Genomic DNA, 7,942 nt, shown 5'->3' on the forward strand with positions numbered 1-7,942 from the left:
CTGGAGTCGTCTGATGATGAAGAATCGGCGGATGATGAGTCATCCGAATCGTGGGTGGTGACACTGGTGGCTGAGCTGGTAATCCGAAGCGTCCGAAGGCGGCCAACATCTGTCTGTGTCTGCCTGGCAGAATCACGACTAAACATCCGTCGGGAGTGCGTCGGCAAGGCGTGCGCATGTGGTTACGAAATGGCCCTTCCCCGAACTCCGCGGGGATCTCAATACCACCAATGCGGGGCTGTGACCTCGAGGGTCCGGGAGCAGACACTGGGGCAGGTGCACTAGTACCAGCTCCGGAAGTAGAAGCACCGGGATCACTAGTGGGTGTCGGGGCCGGTGTATCGGCAGTAGCAGCAGTAGGTGTAGCAGTAGGTAGGGCGACGGGGTTTGAGTCTGTACTGCCCGAAATGCCAGCAGGTGGAACATCCGACATCTGAACAAGGAAAAATAAATTTTCCATGTCAGTATGTCATAAAGCAAGCAAATAATAGGCCAACAGTTTAAATCATGTATAACGGTAACTAGCATCGCAACAACAGTAATTCGTATGAAAGTAGCATGCAATCGAAAGCAAGTAGCATCATGCAGTAGTGAAATCATGTAGTAGCATACGGCATATAGCGGAAAAAGTAAGCAGCAGCATGCAGTAAGTTCAGCAGAAACAAGTAAACTAGCAAGTTGTAGATTAGTCCTATTAGTGAATCCTACTCGGGTCGGTCTTAGACTCACTAATGCAACCTAATTCCATACAACCAATGCTCTGAAACCAAATGTGATGCCCCGTACAAAACCATCGTGTACGAATCATCAACAACAGGATCATTACAAGGTTAAGTACTATATGCTGTAATTAAAGAAGTTGCATTCACGATAAAAAGGTGATGTCATAACCGACATCAAATTTTTTACATTTCAAAAACATGCTTCACTAAGTAGAAGCAAATAATAAGTGTATGTGACCACAATGGTCGTTACAAGTCATAGTTCAAAAGTACGAATGTTTGAATGCAAAATAAAGTAGTTCATGCGATGATAACTCTAAGTAGCGGGTGTCTACAGCATGACTAGTACACAGGGGAAGCTAACCTCAAGCACCTGAGAAAAACATGCTTAAAAACGTCAACACAAAGGTTGGTGAGCTATAGTTTAAGTATAACAGTATGTAAGGTAGGCCACGAGATTTCAGTGCTACAAAGAGCGTTTCAAAACAGTATGATAAAGTATATGTTAACCGTGGGCACTTGGTAACTAACTTAACGTTTATACCCCCTGAAAGTACACTTGGAAAGTGCGTATGTTTACGAAGTATTAAACACCCGTTAAATGCTAGCGCTACTAGCCCGAGTGGGGATGTCAAACCCTATGGATCCATATCTAAGATTCGCGTTCATGGTTCAAAAACCAATGATTAAACGTTACCGAGCTAAAGGGAATGTTTATGCCGTTGTATAACCCACACATATATAAGTTTAAGTACTCGTGCCTAGTATGTAAAACATAAAATCCGCATGTATTCTCAGTTCCCAAAATAAGTTAAAGTAAAAAGGGAATGCTATAACTCACAATGATATTGTAGTCGTAAGGTCGGTTCGGAAAAGGTGTGCAAGTAATCGGTCCGAAGGTCCTCAACCTAAGGCAAATAATACTAAGTTAGTAAATCGTCTTAATAGGTTTAAAAGTATGTATTTAAGGTCATAAATTTCATCATCATTCATCATCAAACAAAAGACGTAGAGTAGGTTTCGTTTATGAAAGTAGTTTAAAACAAAGGCTGACTTCGATCAGTCACCACGGCCTCTACCCTTACTGAATTAAGGTGAGACCAGTGGCCATGGCTCTGTATATGAGTCCCTTAAGTGTGGTAAAATTTACAGAAGCAAACTCGTCTTCTTTTAACCGTGGTTATGGTTCAAGTGCGAGTAGGTCTGAAATTTCTGCACAACGTTAAAAGACATAGTAACGATCGGAGGGCCATACATCCTAAACCGTAACTCGGATTAAGACGAGTCCTATATGAAAAGTTATCTACTCAAAAATATCTATCTAAAAGTCATGGTTAGAACAGCCCAGGTCTGCTGGTCTGTTACAGAAACAGCAGGTCAGTAGGTTTGGACAGAAACAGTAAGTTTAAAAGGGTTCCGGTGGTCTTGGTGCTTGATGTTCATCATGGTTCTCATCCTTGATGCATATAGCTTCAAGTGTACAACTTATTGATGTATTTACATCATCTTAACCAAGTCTTGACCATCATAACCCTAGTGCAGTCTAAGACATGAAGCACAACTCACTTAAGAGTTGCATGTAGTTTGATGAACCAAAGTTACATCAAAGTCTTAGGTTTGACACTTACATGAACTATAAGACTAATAATAAGTTACAAACTTGAAAATGAACTTATGAAATCAAGATCTTAAAATGTAGAACATAGTTCTTAGTTAGATCTTGAAGATCCAAGACTCAAAAGTCTAGATCAAGCATAAGTATACAAAGTTATAATTAAAAAGTTTCCTTTATATGTTCTTGAACTTTAAAGTTAACTTTAAGTTCAAGATTAATGAGATCAAAGTTAACTTGTAACATTTGACCAACAAGAACATAAATAATGAAATTAAAGTGCAAGAATGAAGTAGTAAACTAAGTAAACAAGTAAATTATTCATGGTTGTTCATACTTTAAAGATTCAAACCAAAGTTTGATCATTAGAAAGTAAACTTTAAAGTTTACTTCATGAACTTCAAGTATGAGTTTAATCAACACATGAACTTGCAATCTTTTAAGAAAGTGTATGTAGAACATAACTAGTAAGTTAAGTTCTTATGTGTTCTTGAAGATACAAGATAAAAGAAGAATCAAACTAGAAAGTTTATTCTTGTAACATGTAAGTAAGTAACAACAATTAACAAAGACAAGTAGTTAAACAATAATCAAGAACAAGTAACAAAAGATGATGATGATTCAAGGTTGCTAGGTTTGGTTTTGTAAAGAAAAGAAGAAGAGAAAGAGCTTCAAGTTTACTTACAATTTTAGAGAGAAAAAGAAAGCTAGTAAGTTTTGTGTTTTGAAAATGAGAGAAACAAGCAAAAGAAGTGATGAGAAAATGAAATAAAAATCCTTCCCCATGCCCTATAGGGTCACGGTTCTGCAGCAACAAAAAAAGGAAGAGAGTTGTTTAATGGTCCATGCATGGTAAAGCTCATAAAAGGTGGTTATTAGATGGGGTTTCATGGGGATAAGTTGCTAACTAGATTCCAAGTGCAACAACTAACTAGTTTCCATCAAATTTGATACTTACACATGAAAGAGTGGGCTAACTAAGTCCACTTAAAAGGTAGGGTGAGCTTGGAAGTCCAATATCATGAGTCCATTTACTTTAAACAAGCCCAAGTTCCATTAATTAACAATTAAATCCAATTAAAGCTCAAGTAACTAACTAATCACCATAGTTAATTAAAATAATTAATAAAATTAATCATGAATGTAAATAATACTTGAAAATATTATTCGTGTAAGTTCCGGGTGTCACAAAGACGTTTCGGGCAATTAAAGTCAAGTTCGGGCAATCATGGCAACATGTAAATGTAATAACATACATTCGTTTTATTACACGTATTAATAATAACAATTATTAATAAATAAACGTTGGAAAATTCAGGGTCGTTACACTACTAAACCTGACAACTTAAATAATCACATGTGATTGAAAATATAAATAATCACATGCGATTGAAAATATAAACTTAAACAATCACATGTGATTGAATATATGATATGAACTTGCTATATTAATTTTGTTCACATGTATTATTATCTGAATCGTTATTATTATTATAGGTTCGTGAATTCAAGGATGACGGCCATATTTTTAATAAGTTAAAAACTTATTATTAATATACTTTTACTACCGTGAGTATATAGTCCCAATTTTAAACACTAAAAATATTTTGGGATGAGAATACATGCATTTTATGTTTTACGCCATGGACACAAGTACTTAAAATATATTCTACGTTGAGTTGTACCACATTGCATATCTTCCCTAATAGCTTGGTAACTAATATTTACATGTTGTAAGAACATGTAAGCGCGAATCCTATTGATAGATCTATCGGGTTTGACAACCCCAACCGGGCTAGTCGCTCTAGTATTGTAAACGGTTGCATAGTACTTCGTTTTTACTACACTTGGTACAGTGTAGGGAGATTTCATAATAAAGGGAATATGCCACATTAATGGTTAAGTATGGTTACCGAAGCGCTCAACAACTTATAGAATACTTTTATACACTTGCGAGTGTACATATATTTATAACTATGAAAATCTTGTGGTCTATATTTATATCGATGCTAAACCTATATATCTCACCAACCTTTGTGTTGACTGTTTAAGCATGTTTATTCTCAGGTCCTTAAGAAAGTCTTCCGCTGTTGCAATATCTGAGCAAGCTGTGCATGGAGTCTCATGTTTTTTTTAAATGAAGTGTTGCATTCAATAAAACCTTTGTCATGTAATATATTCGAATGGTATGTCACGTGTGTAGTATTTGGAAACCAATGTATTATGGGGATTATTTCTTAAATAATCGCCCACTTGTTTAAAACATGCATTATGTATAATAATGGTGTGCTTTTTATGAAACGAATGCAATATTTTCTAAAACGTATCATATAGAGGTCAAATACCTCGCTATGGGACCAATGAATAACGTACTGCGTTTATAGTAATATGGACGAATTGTTTCAGTTGGTATCATAGTGGTGGTCTTAGCGAACCAGGTCTGCATTAGTGTGTCTAACTGATAAGTCGTTAGGATGCATTAGTGAGTCTGGACTTCGACCGTGTCTGCATGTCAAAAGTTTTGCTTATCATTTGTGTCAAAAATTACCTACTTATTATCCTTAGGAAATTACCTGCTTATCATTCTTAGTCTAGACACGTCTTGCTGCATTGATTGCATGAATAGTGTATAGACAAAATTCATATCTTAGCGTATCTGCTAAATCATATCTTATCGTATCTATTACCGTAAACTTTGCCTGACATATTCCGTAAATTCCTCCGTAATCTATGAAATCTTTTGATCTATATATATAGATATTCTATGTAGTTAGAATACCACCCGATAGCCGGAAAATCATTTTGTATCGAAAAATCCTTTATCAAATCGTACGAAATGGAATTCGTCATCAGTTCAAGTTCCTCATATTCCGAAATGGAATCCCACTCAAGCTCCGAAAGCAGTGTGACTGGAATGGATCAACCAATCAGCCATCATCTATTCTGGATGAATTGGGGATGGGTTCGTAGCCTCCTTAATCATTGGAGACAAGAAGAAGGCGATCCTTTTCATCCACCACATTGCCCTCTTGGCGAAGAACCTGAAGCACTTACCGGCGAACCTGTCCGAAACACCATTTTCTCTCTCATTTCCAGAGTGTCTCGTCATGATTATATACTACACCAAATTCTAGATCTTATTTATTCGCTCATCCAAACTGACAATCACCCCGGTGTAATAGAAGAAGTCAACGAGCTTCGCGCTCGGGTAGTGGCTTTGGAGAATATGGTGCAAAGGTTACAAACACCGGTAGCAGCACCAGCAACATAACCAGTACCACCATCAACAACATCAATAGTACCATTACCACCACCAACAACAACCGCATCGCAAACCTCAACTTCATAATCTGTCCCATGAGCATCGACGTCATACGCCCTGTAGGTACTAAGGAATACCACAACGATGAAGTATTGATTCATAACTTCATTTGGGAAAACATTCTACGACGATTATGTAATTTCTAAAGTTTAGAAATTATCTATCCTAGCCTTAACCATAAATCAAATGAGTTTAATTTAATATTAAATCATTAAATCTATATTACATCTGAAGAAATATACACATATATTTCCATAAAGACTGTAATAAAATTCTTTTGTACAAAATATTAATTGTGACATTTTTTTAACGGGTAGGTAATACCCGAGAGATATATAAATTCACAATTAATATGTTACATTCTTCGAATCTGATTCAGCAAATCATCCATTATACTCCCTACTTTCACAACAATATACATTCTTTTATAGAAATCAAAACAACCATACTCATTCAAAAATCTAATTACATATTCTGATTTTGAAATCGCCGAATTCAATTCAAGAAATAACCGGTATCATCACTCTTAGATTCTTACATCTTTCAAAGCTATACTTTGACTTTAAAACTGTGTTAGAACATCGTATGTATATTAACGATTATAATCTGTGTTCAAGCCCTTCGAAATACCTGAAGACACTTCAAATAATGAACAATCGAGATGATGATCCAACCACATGTTATCCACAGTTACATACCTGAAAAACTCTTGAAACCAAAGTCATAATTTAACACGTATCCATGTCAGACCTTTTGGCATTTACTAGCTAAAATAACTTTTCAATCCCTTCTAAAAATAGACGGTTTTGTCACAGCTCCAGCAAACCAACTTCAATTGTTCATTCGAATAAGCCTTATTATAATGATTACCCCTTCATCATTATTACCGGGGAACCTTTCATATCTCGCCACATTAGTAGTAAACTTATTAACAACTTCATTGATCTTTGACTTTCCGAAAAATCTTTATATTTATCAAAACCCCATCATTTACTCATCTGCATCTTGTAACGAGAATTGCCATACGAATCATCGGGAATAAGCAATCAGTATTTTGAAATCTCGCAGCATGTCTACGCCAACAATTATATGTGTCTATCTTCTGGACTTATATACTTTGAATGTGAAGTTTCTGAAAAATACCCTAAACTGCGAACTAGTTCTCGAAATGCTGATGAAGCAGCAAAAACTATAAACGACCTTAACAGTAAAAAGTTTGATGATAAAGAGTAGTGTGTTGGCAAAGCTCAGAAAAAGAGAAGATTTGGTACTGAAAAAAATACGGATTGAGCAAACCATGATGAAGGCTGTGGATAAATCACAAGGACGAAATCTTCAAAGAATCCAAATGATTCCGTGTCTGTTGAAGTCATTATCGAATACCTTGCTCCTGACTCTAAACCCTTACGGACAATATTCTTCATCATCCTCTGATATTAGAAATTCTAAGATATCATCGTATCTTTCATTATAAATATCCTCCATATTTTTGAAGATATTTCCATAATTATTCTTATCTGAAATCATTTACCTCTTCGCGCTGTCTATATTACATCATAAAAGAAACTATTTTAGTTTCTAAATTCTGAAACTTTCGAATTTAAAATAGGAATATTTTTGAAGTAGTGTTGGGAACTGAAGCAAGAACTAGTATAATATAATGACACTTGATCAACGTGATTATATTACAGTAAGTCATGCTGAGTTTCTAAATGGAATGTGATGATTCACAGATCATAACGTCATCATGTGCTATGTTACACGACTCTTGTATTCTCTTTAACCTCTAAAATATCAAGAAAATATTTCTTGATGATTCGGCCTTTTTCGAGGTATTCTAATAATTTGACAAGTCAAGATCATGCCATTACAATTTCCTTCTTAGAACATTAACAATGTTCATTTAGAAATTCATATATACAAATTCTGGACCATTACAAGCGGTGCTTAATCGCAAGAAGAATAAACGAAAGGACAAAACTCCGAAATAGAAATTGGGGTATAAATCGCAGCAAATAAAAGAGAGCATTAATTGGGGATGACAATGATTATAGAAGACAGAAGCAGGGACATCGAAATATAAGGGAAGATATAAAACCCAACAACAACCCAGAAACTATAAACCGTATATATCGATGCATATAGCAATATAAAGACACGGGAGAACTAAAAACACTATAGAACCAAGAGTATAGTAGAAGTAAATAGATTCTTCCAGAGGTAAATGAAAAAGAAGAATGACAGATATGAAAGTGAGGATTATATCGAGAATCAGCACTGGATGAA

Source organism: Rutidosis leptorrhynchoides, chromosome 9, assembly GCF_046630445.1.
Source record: "Rutidosis leptorrhynchoides isolate AG116_Rl617_1_P2 chromosome 9, CSIRO_AGI_Rlap_v1, whole genome shotgun sequence".
Classification (NCBI taxonomy): domain Eukaryota; kingdom Viridiplantae; phylum Streptophyta; class Magnoliopsida; order Asterales; family Asteraceae; genus Rutidosis; species Rutidosis leptorrhynchoides.